General features: G+C 44.1%; 1 protein-coding gene across 3 annotated transcripts in view; it reads left to right on the top strand.

Annotated features, from left to right (window-relative positions):
* Positions 1 to 20,577, top strand: part of RALGPS1 (Ral GEF with PH domain and SH3 binding motif 1) — a 228,681-nt gene that overhangs the window by 119,821 nt on the left and 88,283 nt on the right. The window lies entirely within an intron of this gene.

Genomic DNA, 20,577 nt, shown 5'->3' with positions numbered 1-20,577 from the left:
GCAACCCCTAAATGTATCTGAGGTTTTTACTAAGACAGCGGTTGCATTTCATCCCTCTTAGCTCAGTGTGAAGTTTAAAAAACAGATTTTTTTTTTTTGCTTTTTAGATATAGAATTGCATAAAGATGCAAATAAATAAAAAGGGCTGTTCTAATCTGAGATGTTTTCTTGTTTTATCACTTCCGTACCACTTCAGTCTGGAGGCACAACTCAGATCATTTAATGTTTCCCAATGTTTGCCAGGTAAGAGAGAGATGAAATTCAAGCAAGCTCTCAAGGTAGTCTAATAATGCTTGAGGAAATAATATATTAATTCAAGTTGGCTGAATTCCAGTGGGTTTATAAATATTTGCCTGCTACTGACGCTGATCAGTTTTCCAGAACTCATTTGTTCTTTGCTCACTATTTGTTCTTTAAGATTTCCATCCATTGATGATAAAAACAGATGTATCCTAAAATCTCCCATTACTTAACTTTTATATAAATGGTATCTACTTATGGTCAATAACCACAGATTGTATTTAAAATAAATGTTGGAATTTTTGTTCTAAGTTTTAAATTCTGATTTTTAAAGAGGAATTAAAAATCAACAATTAACAAAACAGTATTACTTAACTTCCTCTCACATGCTGTTTTATATCCCAGCCATCTGAAAAAGCTCATACATATCTAAGTAATTTCTTAGGTTTTACTTAATTTTTCAGTCAGATTTGTACAAGATCTCCCTTGTGCTTGCAGGGAGCTGAGGAAATCTGCAGTAGAATATTTTAAGATGGAGTCATCCGAGGGAAAATAAGACAGGAGGCAAGGCAGGGCGGTATCTTAGAGAGACTCACTGGTCCAGAGAGGTATGAGTTTTCAAAGGCCCTGGCATCTGAGGAAGTCGGCTGTTGCCTGTGAAAGCTCATGCCTCTCTGAATCAGTTTACCTCTAAGGTGTCACCCCACCCTGCCCTGTGTCTGACTTGAGACTAGTGCAGCTCACTACCTGCCTCTCCAGGGGCAAATAAGGAGAGAAGTGTGTGTTTCAATGGAAAAGATGAATTTCTGTTGAGTAAAATTAAAATGTAGGCAAATCCATGTGCCATTTTAGTGGAGATTCTGCAGTTTCCCTATTTGTAGAAAACCAGTGCATAACATGTCAGAAATTGCATGCTACGTAGTGTATTTTGCCATTAGCTCACTAGCTTTCACTGGGACTGTTCCTTACTCCTTCAGTGGATGTGGCCTGTGACTCCTGCGGGACGTGGTATTGTTGGCATTTTGCAGGCCTGCTGTTGCCATTCGTGTGCAGTTTGACTTGAGAATATTTACAAGTTCCACATGCCCAAAAGACCCTGGTAGTGGGGCATGAAGGACCACCAAAGTTCATTCAGCTAGGCTTGGAGCAGTTTTAAAATGTTCTGGAAAACAGGTGTCTGCAGGAAACCGCCTGCTCCTTGGAACTGAGGCATGCTGTGGAAATGAGCGCCTCATCATCAGACAGAGACCTGCAGGTGGGCTGGCCTGGGATTCCAGCTGCCCCCAAGCAGACGAGCGGATGGCACGTCATGCAGCTCATGGGATCCACAAGGGACTGGCTTTGTGGGCTGGCGGTCAGCTCTCTGCGTGGCTCCCATGCTCACCCAGGCATTTAGTACCCAAAGCCATGAGGGGAGCTGGGCAGCCAGCTAAGAGTTTTACATTTCTGACTTTTTGGTCCATTTCAGGAGAAATTTTTTGGAAATGCAGATTTTTCCATAAGAAGGAACTCCCTGTTCCTGCCCAGCCCTGCTTTGGCACCTATTCAGCAAACCATTCTTACTGAACAGAGCCCTCCAACCTCTTCTGATATATAATTGACTTTATTGGTACTTAAGAACATGCTTAGGTAAGCACAAGTTGAAGTATTTTATACAGTTGAGGTCAGAAAAGAAGCAGTTTCCTGTAGAGGCTGAGGTGAGACTTTCTTAGGCAGAGTTTTTCTTTTACAACATTAAAACCAGTTGATTTTTCTTCTACCTCAGAGAAACATTAGAAAGAGGTAAAAGAAGAGACGGGAAAGGGCAGAAACTGCTCAGCCTTGGTTTTTGGGCAGGCACGCTTTCTGAGCGACCCATAAGATGTGTGAGCACAGGCACAGTGTTTATGGCTTCCAACAACGTTCTGTGTGCTTTTTCTACATGGATCTTTCAAAATGGGATTTGAGGAGCTTTTCTTCCTCAGCGTTTGTTAAAATCTGCTTATCCAGGGGAATGAGAAAAGCATCCCTACGTGCCGGAGGTTAGGGTAATTTTATGTGGAGATGCCATGTTTGCAGAAAATCAGAATGGCTTGGCAGACTCTTTTATTTCTGTGTCCTAGGGAGGCAACCTGGATCTTGAATTGATTATTTTACATGGTGTGGCTTCCATTTGGACAAAAAGGGAATTTGCTTAATTTAGAATTGCAAAGCTGTAAAGTAAAATTTATCTCCTTTCTTTTTCATAAGGCATTTAGGCTGATTTTACTTTATTTTGTTAGACTTCCTTTTAGTAAATGATGATAGAAAATAACCTTGCATCCAGTGATGGCAAGTTGATTCAGTATAAAATACATGTAAAGCTGAATAAGAACAGCTCAGTAACTGTGTTTCCATTTCAAAAGGGCAGACTTTGAGAAATTAAGGGAACTGGCTAGTGAAGCTGTCTGGGCTGAAAGGCTTTAATGTGGAGAAGACTTGATTTTTCTCTAACTTGCAAGTGCAGAAACTGTCTGGAATTTGCATCCCAGGGAAGGGGAAAATAAACTTGTACGAAGGCTCTCCAGATGCAACTGAATAAATGTCTCAAAAAGAATATTACGTATAAGCAGAAAGTCTAGAAAGAGTGGAAAAAGGGATTGATCAACAAAGACAGCTTCATTTTAGAGGTTAAGAAGTGTAAGTATAAGTCAGAGTTGCTGAAAATCAAGTTGAGTTTGAGTTTGCAAAGGAAATCAATACTAACAGCAAAAGTTCTGTAGCCATATGAATGAAGAGGGAACCAGGAAAGAAGTGGAGCCGTTCTGCACTGAGGATAGAGTAGAATTTAACCATCATTTAGAGGTGGCCCAGACACCAGAACCGTAGGATCCTAGGGGTAGAAAGTACCACAAGTGCTGTCCAGTCTAACTCTTGCACAGACATACGGGCACTACATCACTGATCCATGGTCAGTGCCCGTCTTGTCTCCTGAAAGTTGACAGTGAAGGAAATCTTGCCACTCCCCTGGACAGTGTGTTCCACTGTCTTACTGCTCTGACAGAAAAGAGGTTTCTCCTGATAGCTAATCTAAACGTGCTTTGCTGATACATTTTGATAAGTATGGTAATGGATAACATGGGAGCAAAGGCAGGATGGCAAATGGAAGCAAGCATGGAAACAGCAATTACCATGTCCAAGGACAAGGAAAAGTTCAGAGCTGAATACTCCTGGTTTGGAAGGACCAAATATTCCAACATACTGGAAAGAAGGGCACATGGAAATGCAGAATACATCTAACTGATTGGGGGTCCTGTCGTCTGAGTGGTGGGACAGTGATTATAATACCTATATTTAAGAGAGGGCACTGGGGATCTAGAGACGTGCCAGAGTGACATCAAGGGTATACAAAGTTTTAGATGAAATTTTAGAGGTGAGGTGCTTAAAGACATGGGGATGGACAGAAAAGGGATCAAATGTAAATGTAGCTTTGGTTTAGCAGAGGTGTACCATGACAATTTCACCTGGTATCTGTATTTGATAAGTGATGTTCTTTGATTAAGAGGAATGCAGTGGATCTAACGTATCTGAACTTCAGAAGAGCATCTGATATGGTGCCCTGTAAAAAAATGATTACATTGGAGAAGATACGGTTTAGCACAAGAATTTTAAAGTAGGAAAGGAACTAGCTAAAGGAAGATTACAAAACATGGATTCACAAAAGCTTATGCTCTCCATAGGTATCTTAGTTAGTTAGTAGTCTGTAAAGGCCCATATCTAAAAGGGAAATTACTGCCACTATAGGAAGAGAAGCAGTCAGGCCAGGGGAATGTTACTTGTGGAGTTTCCCAAGTGTTGGTCTGGGACAGCAGTCTTTTAAAAATATTTTTATTTGTAACCTTGGCACCAAAGTGACAGCATGTTAATGAAATGGCAGCAACTGCAAAGTGGGGGGCAGCAGTGCAGGGAGGATTGGAGTATTATGCAGGAAGACCTGGACAGTGCTGGCATTTTGTACTGGAGTGAAATAGAGTGAAATTCAGTAGTGTAAAATGCAAAATTCAGTCATTCAAAATGCAAGATCATTCTAAGATAATGGACTAGAAGGACCACAGGTTCAGTCTGGTTGGGAGATGGCTAGCTGTGTTAACCTGATAGGATAAAGCATGAAATGCTCTATGTAAATGCATAGGAAATGCTGTGTCATTAAAGACACTTGCCTAGTGCCTGCCATGTATGAAATGCTAATCTGTTCTGTTTTGGGAGATATGTGTGAAAGATGCCAACAAGGGCTTTCTTGTGCTTTTTGTAGATTTTTAAGAATTCTTGTAACAATGAGAAATCTTAGGCCCTCAGTACGGAACAAAAATAAATCTATACTGAATTGTAAGGTGTAACTTTATAGTTTTTGGCCCTGGTCCTAGAGGGACTTATCTGCTTCTTACACTCACACAAAGCCTCCATTGCCTTGAACAATTAACAACCATAATGACAGAGGAATCTCAAACAGGCAGAGTGCTGAGCAGTCACAGAATTTGAAAGCCATAAATAACGACACTGTTATTTGAAGGCACAAGCTGTAGTGTACCCACACATGCAGTTTGATAGAACAGATGGAAAATCTGTCAGTCATTAATTGTGCATCATATCTTGCATTTCTTGTTGACTTAGGACCTTATTCATTGGTAATGCTTCATGCCTTCCAAAGCTGCACAGGATTAATAGGTCCTGATATTGTCGGTCCCATTATAGGTTTCCAAACACTGAAAAAAATTCTCTGTTGCTCCTAGTTCCCACTGGCTGCTTCTGGGACTGAGGAGGGGGACAAATAAAAACATGTATGAAATGGCTGAATGCTTAGGACAGTATTGCATGAGCACCAGAGTTACTTCTTCCAAGGTCTGTGTTAAACTCTGCTTGGTAGTAGTAAACAGCTCCCAGCAGGCCTTCCAGCTCTTGGGGACCCATACAGGCCATTCCACGCTCATGGGGGAGCTCTTGGGGTTACTGTGGTGGTGAAGTTGTCTTTGTGCTCATTGCAGATGAAGCTGCAGCCAGCTCCTGGCCCCTGTGCGTTGCTGGAGTGGAAAGAGAGAATCTGGACCAACAGAGATTCTTTTTAGTGCAAAAGTATATAAATCATCATTTCAGCTAAATATATAGGAGCTGCTGCTTATTCCTTCAAAACCAAAAATTTTATTTTTAAAAACTTTCTGATTCGGGCCTAGGTTCACATTTCCCCATTAGTTCTTGTTTTTATTAGATGGCAGATTTATTGCTGCAGTGACAAAGATTAAATTATGAATTCCAAAGGGTTTCAGTCCAAGGTCACTTGGAGAGCACTGTTGGGAGTGTGTTGCTCTTAATGCTTTTTCCTCCTTTCAGTTTTGAGATGGGTAAATACAGAGCTGACAATGTGTCCTTTCTTTTGCAAAAATACAAAGGAGAGGATGGCAGTCTGTTTAGGTGATATGTTGATTTTTGCTACTCCAGGAAAGCACTGTTGTTTACTGAAGCAGCGCGGTGTTTTGCTGCTGCTTGTATTAGCAGCTTGGCTTCTAACCCAGACCTTTTGTATAGTGTCATCCTGGTACCGGGACTAAAAAAGCACAGAACTTTCTGGAACAACTGTCACTTTATGTGTGTCAAACAACAGTGATGGTTTTAGCCTGTTCAAGTGATGACTTGCCACTTCATGGAACTACAGAGGCAAACGGGATGTTTCGAAGGAATCTCCTTTTTCTCTGAACCTTTTAAGGTTGGTTGTTACTGTAAAACCTAATAAAATCATGTCAATTTAGTTTTCCTTTATAGCTCATGAATTAACAGCTGTGGCCCAGTGTTGTCATGTCGCAGCAGGAGCACTCACATTTCTACTTGTCTGCATTTCTACAGGTGCTTGTAGAAAATTGTAAACTATATTATTCATATTCCTGAAAGTATGTATGTTGTTTGTTTGTTAAAACTGTGTTTGGACCAGAGGATGTCTATGCAATGCCATGTTACTGAGGGGAAGTCTGTTTTGGGGATAAGGATTAGTGCTTTCTAACAGGCTTAGCTGGTGTGCATCTGTCATCCTTCAGAAAGTAATATGTTTGGAGCACGTATTTTTGCTGTTCATCTCTAAGCATTGTCTCTGTCTCCTCCTGCCAGTTCCCAAGACTTCATCATTTTTTGTTTTCAAAAGAATTTTCAGAAAAATGTAGAGTGCTATTCAAATCCAAGTCTCATTTGGTAAGAGTGCCGTTTAACAGCCTGGGCTTCCACGTGTGCAGAAACATTTCACAAGAGGAATTTTTAAATGAGCATTCCAGTAACTCAGTGCAGAAATAGACTTCCTGCCACTGAATTAAGCACTTCCATTGAAGTCATTTTTTAATCCCTTTCTTTGGTAAATGTGGTGGGAAAGGTTATGGCCTGTATTACATAATTTCTTGGCTTTCTGTAGGATTACCTTTGAGTAATCAAGTTGAGGGGTTTTTTTGTTTTTCTTTATGGAAATGGTGTAAGCCTCTCTTTGAACCAGGTTCTGAGCAAGGGTTGCAAAGAAACCCATCTATATGTTGTTCAAAGTAACATATGTGCACCATCTTCATGAATACTGACTGTAACTTATGCGCATGCTGCTCTCTCGGCACAGTCTGATTAATTCAGCAGCCCAGAGTCAGTGTTACTACTTCTGTCAGTTTTATCGCAGGTGTCATAAGCTTGGTATTTTTCTTAAGGCCTCAGTTCCTGGGTTGAGGTGATTTTTATGGTTATGGAGAAAAACGTGAAAATCTGATCACCTGTAACCCAGTGGCTCTGAAAACAGAAAGCAAGCTAGAAAACCTCGGAGTTTGTTTTGTAAATATCAGCAATTCTGAGTCAGTCTTGTGACAGTCTCCTCTGACTGGCGCACACGTGATTCTGATGCGCAGCGATGGGCCACACAGATTGTACTACCAGACCACTTGCTTTGCTGCTTCCTTGGCATCCACAGCCTCAAGCAGCCATTTAGAAAGATGGCAGATTGCATCGACACTGAAGTTTACCTGTTACAGTGGTCCAGTTCTCCTGGATTTGCTGCAGTCATGTTTCTTTTGATTTTCCTTCAAACACGAGGAAAGATGCTTTGGAGTAACGACACTTAACGCTATATATTGCAGAAACTTTTACCAAAGGTTGCTCTAATGGGGTAGCACTTGCTTTATGGCTTTCGTCCTCTGACAGATTACCCTTGTCTCTGAACATTTCTCTAAATGATCTTCTACCAAGAGTTTATTGCGGACCAGCTGATATTTCTTGTTCTGCCTTTGGATGTATGTGTGTAGTCATTTGTTCACAGAAGTATGTTGCAATGGAATTTGAGATATTGTGCAGCTGTATAACAGTTGCCATTAATTGAGTCCTTAACTGCAGTACTCCTTTCTTTCTGACACTTTTCTGACTCATTGGCCAGGCACAGAAATTACATTTTATTGGTATAAGTGATTGGAAACTGGTCTATACCTACAGCAGAAGTAGTTCAGCACACAAAGCCAGCCTATCTGTAACAAAACAGAAGTTCAGCACATATAGACTGCCCTCCCATACCAAAGGGCGAATGTGTGCTCTGTTCCCTATCAAGCCACGGACCGAAGACTGCATAACTTTAGATCGATTCTGCCTTGGCTTTGAATGTCTGTACCTAACCATTATATTTAAAGATAGACAAAAGTTGAAAAGTGTGAACTGTTTTGTGTGTAGTTGGATAAGGGACGAGTTAATTCAGGAGAACTGTCAACTCTTCCTGCACCAAGGTAAAAGACAAACTACATCAACCAAAGTCCAGCAACTAAGATGAGCAGGCAGGTTGGGGCAGGGGTTCCCAAGCATGTGCCTGGAAGCTACACTTGGTAGCTTCCAGGCTCTCCCAGGGCACATAACTATGCAGAAGTGAGGAAAGGGTCGGAGGAGTCTGTCATCTCAAAAGAAAGTGCATGCTGAATGCTTATCTGCTGTAGTCTAGATTTTAAAGCCAGAATGTCTTGGTGCACACTTGTGTATCTCATTGGAGGGGATTTCCAGTTATTCTGTCCAGCTACAGCCCTGTTGGTCAGTCATGGCCTGCCTAAGCCGATGGCCTTTGGGCTAGCGTCCATTGCCAATGGCAGATGGGAGAACAGCAGGGTTAGTGTTCACGTCTGACTCTTGACTTTATAGTTTCATAGTTTCTAGGGTTAGAAGGGACCTGAACAGATCATCAAGTCCGACCCCCTTCCCTGAGCAGGAATGAGTGCTGGGATCATAATAGCCCAGCCAGGCATCTATCCAACCTCCTCTTGAAGACCCCCAGGGTAGGGAAGAGCACCACCTCCCTCAGGAGCCCATTCCAGAGCCTGACAGCCCTAACCATAAAGTAGCGCCTCCTGATATCAAGCCTGAACCTTGTTTCAATCAATTTGTGGCCGTTATTCCTTGTTATCCCAGGTGGTGCCCATGGGAACAGAGCCTCACCTATTATCTGCTGGTCCCCTCAGTGAGTTCATAGATGGCCATTAGATCCCTTCTCAGTCTTCTTTTGTGGAGGCTGAACAGGTTCAGGTCCCACAGCCTCTCCTCGTCGAGCCTGCCCTACTGCCCCCAGTCATGCGAGTGGCCTCCTCTGGACCCTCTCCATGTTCTCCACATCCCTCCTGAAGTGCGGCTCCCACAACTGGATGCAGTCCTCCAGCTGCGGCCTGACCAGTGCCGCATAGAGGGGGAGGATCACCTCCTTGGACCTCTTGAGATGCATCTGTGGATGCACGACAAGGTGCTGTTAGCCTTCCTGACCCCTTCCTTGCATTGGTGGCTCGTGTCCATCCTGGAGTCGGCAGTGACTCCAAGATCCCTTTCAGCCACTGTGTTGTTGAGAAGGGTGTTCCCCAGCCTGTAGTTGTGTTGCTGGTTCCTTCTCCCTCGATGCATCACCTTGCACTTGTCTGTGTTGAATTCCATCCTATTCTCATCTGCCCACCTCTGTAACCTGTCTAGATCTAGCTGGATCCTGTCCCTCCCCTCCAGCATGCCCACCTCGCCCCATGACTTGGTATCATCAGTGAATTTGGACACCGTGCTTTCCACACCCACATCCAGATTGCTGATAAAAATATTGAAAGGTGTGGGCCCAAGGACCAAGCCCTGGGGGACTCCACTGCCCACATCCCTCCAGGTCGAAAACAACCCATCCACCACCGCTCCCTGTGTGCAACTATTTAGCCAGTTTGCCACCCATCTGACTGCTCTTCCCAGCAGATGTCTAGGTAGTTTAGGTCACCCATGACAACCACATCCCTTGACTTTACAGCCTCTGTGAGCTGACCTGAGGGTTCCCGGTCCAGCTCGTCCCCCTGGTGAGGCAGTCAGTAGTAGATACCCACTATCAAGTCCCTTTCCCCATGACCCCCTTGTATCCTAACCCAGAGCACCTCAGTTTGCCCCTCCTCAGAACCCATCCTGATCATCAAGGATGTGTACTGCTCTTTAACATAGAGCACTACAACCCCCTCCCTTTTTTTCCTACTCTCTCCCGTCTATACAGCCTATAGCCCTCGATGTCCACTGTCAGGTCATGGGTAGAATCCCACCAGGTTGCTGTAAGCCCAGCCAGGTCTGGGTTTTTGCTAGCTAGCAGGAGGGTGAGTTCCTCCTGCTTATTTCCCATACTTTTAGCATTTGTGTAGAGGTGGTTGAGACCTCCCCTGGGTGTTTGTGCTGTCCTCTTGTTCCCAGGCCCTTGTCACTTACCTGGGTTGTTCCTGCTCGCGTCACCTGGCTTGACATCAAAGTGTCACCTCTGCATCCCCATCCTTTGACGAACCTAGTTTAAAGCTCACCATACGAGATCAGCCAACCTAACCAACCTTTCCAGCCCAAGCAGTCTGTTTCCTAATAACAGATGGGGGAGCTGAGATGGGGTTTAGCATGATTCCTGGAGTGAGGCTCCAGCGCACAACTGGTGCCACAGCGAGACATTTTAGTCACTGTCACTGCATTCTGTTGTAGCTCACTGAAAGAAGGTAAAGTAACTGAATGCTCCTTTCATCACAGGATTAGGGCCTGATTCACAGACCAGGGAGACAGGGGTCAGCCTGTCCTCTGATTCCAGTGGGATCTGGACCAGCCTCTTGCTGTTTGGTTTTGCTTTCTGGCCATTGGTTGCATGTGGTATCTATGAGCCTGGCCCTTCAGGCCGGTGAGTAAGCCCCAGGAAAGGCTGAGCACCCACAGTTTTCTTGGATGCCCCTGAGGGTGGAAGATGCAGTCCTGGGTGCCGTGCAGACCTCCAGAACCGGCAGTTGTCTCCAACACCTTCAGTTCCAGCTAGTGTAGCAGCGTGGTGCAGTGCCGCCAGTAGATGAATGAGCTCTGCTCCAAGAGGTGTGGTGCTTGGCCATAAGTAGTTTAGCTATGTTTGCAGGCTGCGTAGTGCTGCGACTTTTCAGCAGCCGCAGCAGGAAGCTGCAAGGCACTGCCGGAAAGTTTATGTCAGACTCTCTTCAGGGACTTTTCAGCAATGCAGCCCCAACATTTTGGGACTTTCCCAGAAAACTGGAGTCAGCTGGTCACTTTAGCTGGTCTTGTCTGAAACTTCAAACTTCTAAAAAGTGTCTGTTAACTTGGCAGTGGCTCTGTCCTCAGGTGGTGTAGAGGGTGTAAGTGTTACAGCTGAGCTAAGTATTTAGGCAGCCAGAAGCTAGCAAATGTTTCTGAGGGCAAGTTCTGCCCTGGGCTGCTCATTACCCGCTGAGGTCATGCTGCCGCACAGATGCTGCTGGTTCTGAGACTCATGCTCGTGTGACTGGATCCCCCAGGGCTGTACAGGACCGGGCAGTAATGTGCGGAGATCCGGTTGGCGGTCTTCCGTGCTCTGCTGTGGGCGGGGCTGAGTGTGGCATTGCCGGCAGAGGGCACGCTGGGCCGTGGCACCGAGCGGGAGGCTGTAGCACTCCCTGCTGGGCCACGGTTCTGGGACTTCATAGTTTCTAGGGTCGGAAGGGACCTGAGCAGATCATCTAGTCTGACCCCCTGCCATGGCAGGAAAGAGTACTGGGGTCAAATGACCCCAGCAAGATGTTCATCTAACCTCCTCTTAAACACCCCCAGGGTAGGAGCCTGCACCACTTCTCTTGGAAGTTGGTTCCAGATCCTAGCCGCCCTGACGGTAAAGTCATGCCTCCTGATATCTAGCCTAAACCTACCCTCTGCCAGCTTGTGACCGTTATTCCTGGTCACTCCTGGCAGTGCTCGGGGGAACAGTGACTCCCCCAGTGCCTGCTGGTCCCCCCCGACTAGTTTATAACAGGCCACAAGATCCCCCCTCAGCCTTCTCTTTTGGAGGCTGAACAGGTTCAGGTCCCGCAGCCTCTCCTCATAGGGCCTGCCCCGCTGCCCCCTGATCATGCAAGTGGCCTCCTCTGGACCCTCTCCATGCTGTCCACATCCCTCCTGAAGTGCGGCGCCCAGAACTGGACGCAATACTCCAGCTGCGGCCTGACCAGTGCCGCATGGAGGGGGAGGATCACCTCCCCGGACCTGCTCGAGATGCATCTGTGGATGCACGACAAGGTGCGGTCAGCCTTCCTGAGGCCGACTGCGTCCCCACACTGCCGGCCCATGTTCATCTTGGAGTCAGTGATGACCCCCAGATCCCTTTCCGCCTCCGTGCTGACAAGAGGGGAATTCCCCACCCTGTAGGTGTGGTGCCGGTTGTTCCTCCCGAGGTGCAGCACCTTGCACTTGTCTGTATTGAAGCCCATCCTATTCTCGTCCACCCACCCCTGTAACCTGTCTAGGTCTGATTGTAGCCTGTTGCATCCTTCCAATGTGCCCACATCCCCCCACATCTTAGTGTCATCAGCAAATTTGAACAGGGTGCTTTTTACCCCCTCGTCCAAATCGCTGATGAAGATGTTGAACAGCGCGGGCCCGAAGACCGAGCCCCGGGGGACCCCACTGCCCACGTCCTTCCAGGTTGAGAAGGACCCATCCACTACCACCCTCTGGGTGTGGCCCTCCAGCCAGTTGGTGACCCATTTGGCTGTGTGGGTGTCGACACCACAGCCCCCCAGTTTCTTAATGAGAACGGGGTGAGAGACAGTGTCAAAAGCCTTCCGGAAGTCCAGGAAGACGATGTCCACTGCTACCTCTGCATCTAATGATCTGGTGATCTGATCGTAAAAGGCCACCAGGTTGGTTTGACAGGACCTGCCACTGATGAACCCGTGTTGGTTGCCCCTAAGCACGCAGTCCCCTGCTGGCCCCTCCTGGATGTGTGGCAGCATAATTTTCTCAAACAGCTTGCCTAGGATCGAGATGAGACTAACTGGCCTATAGTTTCCCAGGTCCTCCTTCCTGCCTTTTTTGAAGATGGGGACCACGTTGGCCCTCTTCCAGTCCTCCGGTACCTCACCAGAGCACCACGAGTGCTCGTAAAGCCGTGCCAGGGGACTTGCAATGACCTCGGCCAGTTCCTTTAGGGTGGAGATCATCCGGGCTGGCTGACTTGAATACGTCCAACCCCTCCAGAAGCTCCCTAACTAAATCCTTGCTAACCCGTGGCCCAGGTGTGCCTCCCCCGCGGCCCGAGGGGGGGCCAGCAGGCTCATGAAGGAAGGGGCAGTTTAACTTTGCAGTGGCCTGGTTGCTCTCCATCCTAGTTATTTGTGGCACCACTTTGGAGTGAAATGCTCGTTTAGCCTGCTTCTTTTAAGGTTCTGTACCTATTTGGATGTTCAGGTTCTTAAACTTATAGGTTTTCTTTGTTAAAGACTCTTAGACTTAAATTATGGAGAGACAGATGTGCAGGAACAGTAATGAGAATGCAATTACTGTGCTTTCCAAAATTACCAGTTTGTAAGAAAACTGTCTCTTCTCTTAAATTTCACTTTATGCTGTTGGTGTCAATTAAATTAATTATTAATGCCTTATGAAATTAATTAATTTTGGAACTTTTTTCTTGCGGAATATTAGTCACTCTTTCCATTTTAATGCAGCTTTGACTTTCATCTATTTATATTCATATAGTTTTCATGACCAAATGGGTCAGTGTCATCATTAATATCTAAGTATGAAGACGACAATATTTTCCCATCTAACAGGTTTTGCTGTTTAAAGTGACACAGTTAAGCACTGAGACTTTGGTTTTGTCATCTGTTGTTTAGGGTGTCTCGTACAAAGGTGAGAATAGGTTTTGTACTTGGTTTGCCTTCTTTAGTGGGCAAGTGTTGATTCCCTGCTCCCTCCCCCCCCCCCCCCCCCGGAAAAAACAAACAAACCAAAAAACCAAAAAAACTTTGTCTCATGGAGACTGAAATTAATCTGGGCATTTTATGCCCTGGTGTTATGGATGACATCAGAATGGCCCTGTGAATAGTGTTTCATTCATGAATAATTTCTAAAGAACTGGCTAATAAAGAAAAATATGTTTTTTCAATTTCAGTACCTTTATGAATCTGCTGCATGTTCCCTAGCAGAGGATGATGCTGATTAGATAAATTGTGTTCTTTCTGGTATGTAAGTCTCAAACCCAATAGCTCTGTACCTTGGGTGGTTTTACATCTCCATTTTATCGAACATTAGTGTTGCATGATTAATCAAGGGAGCTTAGACTTGGGGCACCCATGTGAGTGTCCTAAGCACTGAATTGCCAAGTATTGTGAGGTAGATCCCACTTGGCCTTGAAGCTGTTCCACTAGGTGTAGAATAGCTGGGGAGTCGCCCAGCTATAGGACAAGAGCAAGAGGCTGGTGGTTAGGACTTTTTCCAGGGAGGTGGAATGTGTGTACCAGTGGATAATGAATTATTTTATATAAAGTGAGATGTCATTGGCAAGAGAAATTGAGACCCGTGCCCTCCCCAGTGCCTCCTCCTGAAACTTTATAGTGTGGTTTTTAGGGCATTCTCCTGGGTGGTGGAAGATGTGGCTACAAATCCCCTCTAATAGAGGAAGAAATGAATCAGCGTCTCCCTCATCCCAAATGACTGCTGTAAACTAGCAGTGTTGTATAAATGGGGAATGATGCTGACCACATCACGGCCACCTCCTGCTTTGTGATGTGAGCTCATAAAAATCAATTCCAGCCATAATTATTCAGTAAATTCCACTCTTATTCACAAATCATTTTGAGATGACTGAAACCGTATTGGGGGAAGGGGTAACTATGGTTTCATGTGAAGGATTTGAGATGCATATACTCATCATGTGTTTTTGTTTTTACACTGTATCCTGTATTTATGACTCAGAGGACACAATGGAGACATGATTCACAAAAAATAAATTAAAACTTACACAACCACGTTTTTGGAGAGGACTCTAATGAGGGAGTATGCTGTCAAGTACACATTTGTACCAGGGCAAAGGCCGCCTTTTTCATCTTGACTATGTTTTAACTAATATCTTGAATGCCTATACATATCCATTTTGCCAGTTTCTTCAGAGTAAAGATCATGTTGGAAAATGTGCAGATTTTGTGTGCACATGTGTAGATCTATGAATAACCTGATTTATATTTTTATCTTGCTTCATCCTCTTCTTTTTATAATCCTTCACTGATATTTTTAAACAGATGATGTAATTGAATTATTGTATCGTTGTAATGAGTTTTTTGAACTTCTCAGAATAAACATTAAAGCCATGAGAGAACTGTTTATTGGAGCATTTTTCATAAAAGATTTCAGAATATACAATGTACGCAAGCATAAGCCGATTGCTGCTCTGGAGCAAATGCACAAATTACTTGTTGGCAGGGACACAGACTCTTGTATGGTAAGGAGAAGGTTGTTTTTAGATTGTGGTGTTTTTCTGGTTGGTTGGCTTATTAAAAAAATTAAGTAACATCTTTCCAACACATTTTTTCTGTTGTGAAAACTGTGTCCTTTTGTTGGAATTTCTTACACTAAAATACAGGAGTGACAAGAGAGGTAAGAGAGCAACTAGTTTTATATAAATGACTCAAGTCATATAATGTTGCATTCATGTGCAAATTGCGGGTGTCCATAATTTGATGAATGTGTTCTGCACCTGCTGCACACTGAGAGAACAATTAAATGCACTTTAGATGCATTTTTATTTCAAACATGCGATACAGTAGTTTTTCTTCTCCTAAATATGGTTGGAAACACTGATAAGCCACCATAACTCAGGGCAGCTGTCTGGGTAGAACTCATGATTATCACCTGTACTGGAAACCAAGTCCTGCAAGAACAGCCGTGCAGGCCAAAACATTTCTTGAAGCACATTTCATTGTTTAAAGGGCCCACATTGCCCAGTTAAAGGCCAGCTTGTGCCAGTGTTGACTACTGCTTTGCTGTTACAGTTGATTCCTGCTTCATCGCATGATGTCATTTGTTTAGATTTCAGATTAGAAGAAGGTGAAGATTGTCACGGTCCAGAGATGGGCTTTGACTACCCTTAGTAACTGCACAGGAGAGCGGTAGGGAGTAAGTTCAAATCATAGCTGCACATGATACCTTCCACTCGCAAGCAGATGGCCATAGCCATTACTTTGCCACCTTCTCCGCTTTCCAAAGTGCCTGGCCAGCTCTGCTGAAGTGGGACCGTTTTTGTTGCATTTCCAAAATAGAGGCACCAAGCAAGGAAACTTCAACCTGTAAGTGAAAGTTTGAAGGCCTTGCTGTGCTGGCTCTTGGACTCGTACTGCTGTGACCCAAACAATACTTTTTATTTCACAGTGAACGTAAAATCATCAGCAGGTGAAAAAACTATCCAGGCAGTACTGAATCCAGTTTAATTTAACCCAGTGTCCTAGAGGCAAAAGGCGTTTCACCTGTTATTGAGCTTCCATACTTACAAGAACTGTAGTTATGAAATGAAGTTGCACCGTAGATTTCTGATTCCCTGCGCTGACATCTTCTGTGATACATTTCTTCTTAAAGATAGTTTTACATCCACGTTGTATCTTCAGAATGATACAGTGCAAAAAAACATCTGCAAGATGCCAGGTGTGATCAGTGGGAACAAGATGCAAGAAGATACTATGTAGGGTTATTCCAAATGTTTCCAAATGTTATCATCTGGAAGCAAATTACATCATAACAGACTGGGTACAGTTTTGAGCTTGTCACTTCATTTTGGGCTGGCTCTCTGATTCCCTACAACAGAGTTGTTTGAAAACAATCTTAAAGGTAATACCAACTGATTTAATTCAGGAGACAACCCTCCCTGCAGCTGAATATATCTGCTGTGGCTCTGACTGAAAAACAAGAGGCCAGGTGAAAAGAAAATGGGATAGCACAGTTTTATAAATTAGTTATCTTGGGAATAACCATGGAGAATAGGAAATGCCTGCAAGTAGAAGTGGAGAGTCCATGAAGGTGCACGTATGCTTGTGCAAAGACGCATAAAGGGAATAGCACCTTAGACTGCTTTTGTCCTGGCTTCTTGCTTAGTTATTGCCTTTTGCATTTCACTAACACAAGCTCTATGCTGTCCTGAAATGAGGACTGAATGATTAGCATTTTTATGGGTAACTGTGCGTTTCCCCACAACCAGGTTTGGTTTTTGTACAGAAAAAGGTTCCAAAAAATATCTGGGGTTGCCTAAACCAAAATCACATATTAATGTGTCTGAGTAACTCTTTGGAAGCTGCATCTACTATTAGTAGTGTCAGTGCTCATAAATATTGTGGAAAAATGTGATCTGACCATAGAACATTTTTTAAAAAACAAATAACCTGTCATTTTATTTTGTGGCTAGAGGGTATTGTTTGGTGTGCCAGTTAAGCCAAGCTGCCCTCCTAATCAGATCAGTGAATTAGGATTCTTCTTTTTATTCTTTTTTCTTTTTTTAAAAGATTTTAAAACAACCTTGAGAGAGATCTGTCCTCCACATTAACATTTTCACTACAAAATACAGTTCAGAGGGTCATTTTTTCCTCAGCTTGACATGAATATTACTATCCATTAGGTAACATGAGGGTAATAAACCCATACTGTCTGCAGCCTTTTCTCTCCCCAGAAGCCTGGGACTGAATGTGGACTTTTCAGTGTGCATGAAAACAACTAGATCTGGGCTCTAGTGAACTGTGCATAGTGGAAAAACGTTCTCTCCTAACTCCCTGCAGTTTATCAGAGGGGGTTCCCAACTCAACTATCTTTTTTGATTACCTTTGCAGAATTTGACTAGGAGGAAGAGGTGCTCTTCTGGCTAACCAGACCTTATGGTCCTTAGAGCTTTGTACAATGATGTGTGGACTTCCACCCCAAGTCAGTGGGAACCAGTGCATGTCCTGGAGCATAATGATATTTGCTCCTTAAATGGAATTCCACATAGCTAAGCAGCTACAGCTTTCTGCACCACCTTCCATCCTGAATCTTCTCATGATGCAGGTCCAGGCAGAGCATATTGCCTCATGGTGTCAGTGGCTTGGAAAAATGTAGCAAGGGCACTTTTCATAGGATCAGAGGCAAGTAGGACTGGAAGGGACCTCACAAGATCATGTAGTTCAGCCCCCAGCTCAAGGCAGAATCATCCCTGACTAAACCGTCCTAGCCAGGTGTCTGTCTGGAATCTTCCCAAATAGTCCACATCTTTCTTGAAGTGTGGGCCTCAAAGCTGGACATAGTACTCCACATGAGGCCTCACCAGTGTTGAATAGAGTGGATGAATGACTTCCTTTGATTTGCAAGTGGCACTCCTTTTAATATAACACAGGGTGGTTTTGGCTTTTTTTGAAACAAGTGCACACTGTTGGCTCATATTAAGAGTATTGTCCACTGTAACCCCCTTCTCTGTAGAGCTGCAGCCTAGCCAGGCATTCCCCAGTCTGTAGTTGTGCATGTGGCTATTCTGTCCCAAGTTCAGGACTTCTTGTCCTTGTTGAATCTCATCTGGTCGATTGTGGACCATTTCTCCAGTCTGCGCAGGTTATTCTGGATCTTAGACCTGCCCTCCGGAGCATTCACAGGTCTGTCCAATCTGGTGCCATCCAGCAGCTTGCTAAGTGTGCTCTTGGTCCCATCATCCAGATCATTTGTGACGCACAGGCAAAAAAGTGTTCTTTTCCCTCCTGGCCACTTGGACATTCAGAATTGGCCAATATCCAGGTATCTAGCCAAATTTTGAACTTTAAGAAGTGGCAGTCATGCTCTCTCTGTCAGGGCATCAGCATAAATTCCACCTAGACTTGAGCTTCTTCCACCTACTTTTATGTAGATTAAATGTTAGGAATCTTGCTCTTACCAATTAGCTGCCTCCTCAAGACACCAGAATTTAGATTGACAAAGGAAGTTGGGTGTCACAATGCTTAGTATCAAGGACTCTCTTATCTGCCTTGCTGTGGAGTGGAAACCATAGACCTGTGGCATATTCTGCCAGAGGTGACTGCACAGTCCCATGTGGTGTCCGGCCAAAGAGTAGCTGTGGGGCAGAAGCCCAGCTACCAGAGCTGCTCTCTGAATTGTCGTCTTGGTAAGGATACAATACTGAAGAGCAGCTGACCTCCCCTGCTAGGTGCACAAGCAAATCAAAATGTTTTGAGCAATGGTACTGAAATCTGCGGACAGATCTGACATAATAAATACAGATACCTGGTTTTCATGCATTTCTAGGAGGAAATAATTAACTAATGCAGTCAACCCCATAGCCACACCCGTGTGTTAATTTGTATGTGCTGTCAGCACATGTATTGGGAAAAGCCTACAGACCAATCACTATGTAGTTAGGGTACTAGAGAACTGTGGCTGGAAAAGTCCATTTTATTCCTGAAAAATGCTTTTAGCACAAGGTTGGCCTAGTAAACACACCTCCTCCAAACGATTGTGTCCACATCATCAAGTCACTGAGATACCCCATCTGTTGTGCTTGGGGGCATTGAGCTGACTTGGGGCCCCTGGGCATCACTATGGCTGCAAGGTGTGGTTGCCCAGCTGTTGAGCACTGGGGCTCATGTTGCACCTGGGATCCCCAAACTGCCTTAGTTACTATATGAATTTTAGCTGAAGTTGAGGGTGCTGCCTTTGTCTTGTAAAGTCCAATGTGGCAAGGGCTGCCCTTTGTCTGTGTAGCATTGTGGCCATTGCAATCATTCGAGGTACTCAAGTTAATTGCTCATGACTGCAGTAGGAGGGTTGTCTGGAAGGGCATTCTGGTCTGGAGGGCACTTTTCTCTCTCCTTGTCTGCCAGGCTCTGGATTCGTGTCATTTATTGTCTTGGGCTCATAGCAGAGGTGGAGCAGACAGTTCTGGCTGAGTGGGAGGTGGGGATTGTGTTCCAGTTTGCATGCTGCATGGATTTTTAATTTTCAGAATGCTCAGAGCTTTGGATGGACATGTTTAAAATACGTAATAGCAGTTACACTATTTCTGTCCATGTTTCAAACCTCTTAAGCTTGTCATCTTAGCAGGACTCTTTTCTAGGCTTGTGCACAAATTGTAATATCCAATTTTTATTGTTTCTGTAGCAACTGTTTCCTTCCATTGTGAATAAAGAGCATCGTTTTGCCTTTTGTGTCATTGTGTCTAGGTTAAATGACCTTTATAAATTTTTTAACACTATGTTGTGATGCATCCAATTTTTTTTCAGTATAGCTATAAAGTGTTTTTAGTTTCTGCTCTGACCAGAGTAACAAAGTGCAAAATGATTCCCACATCTGTTTTTCTGATACTGGTTAGAACTGTTTGTCACTTCAGTCCCTATTCACGTCTTACAAAAGGAAATGAAATTATAAACTAACCTACACTGCTTAAATGTTAGTTTTTGATCACAGAAGGCTGTGCTAGATCACACACTGGAGAAAGAGATTACCATGCAGTTTCTGAGGTAACTAAATGTAATGGTCTGAGCACTCACTATTCTTTAAGCAAATGACTTGTTACAATATGAATTATGGAAAGATTAAGGCTTATGGCTGGCTGTTAGTAACACTGGTGAGCTTGACGGAGCCCAGCTTGGCTTCCTGTTTACTACTTGTATCTTTTTGTAAAATCTGTTTAGTTTCTTATGTGTTTTGTTTAAAGGAAGCTTCAATAGCTTCCTCTTTTTCAAACAAATACCAGCAGCCCACGCTTTCCATGCATAATCCTACAGTAGCAAACCACCTCTACAGCCCCCGTGCCATGTGTCTGCCAATAAACTTACTAGCTGTAGTTGCATTAAAACTGTTGGTGGCTTCCACAGCAAAAATTCTTATTAAAAGGGTTTAAATCTTTTATTAAAGATACAGAAAAAGGAGAAAGCCACTTAAGCATTTGAAGCTTAAAGAGTTAAAGGCTTTCACTTTAGAAGTTTTCCTCGTCTCTTTTCCCTTTACCTGTATAGCGCCTTCTATAGAGAAAGCCTCTATGATAGGCTTCTGGATGGTATTAAAGATTATCCTATCTATTCTTTGGGAAGAAGATATTAATTTACATAATCG

Source organism: Crocodylus siamensis, chromosome 11 (assembly GCF_052110815.1).
Source record: "Crocodylus siamensis isolate JL-2025a chromosome 11, ASM5211081v1, whole genome shotgun sequence".
In the NCBI taxonomy this organism is placed as follows: domain Eukaryota; kingdom Metazoa; phylum Chordata; order Crocodylia; family Crocodylidae; genus Crocodylus; species Crocodylus siamensis.
This window is presented reverse-complemented; position numbering and strand designations above follow the sequence as displayed.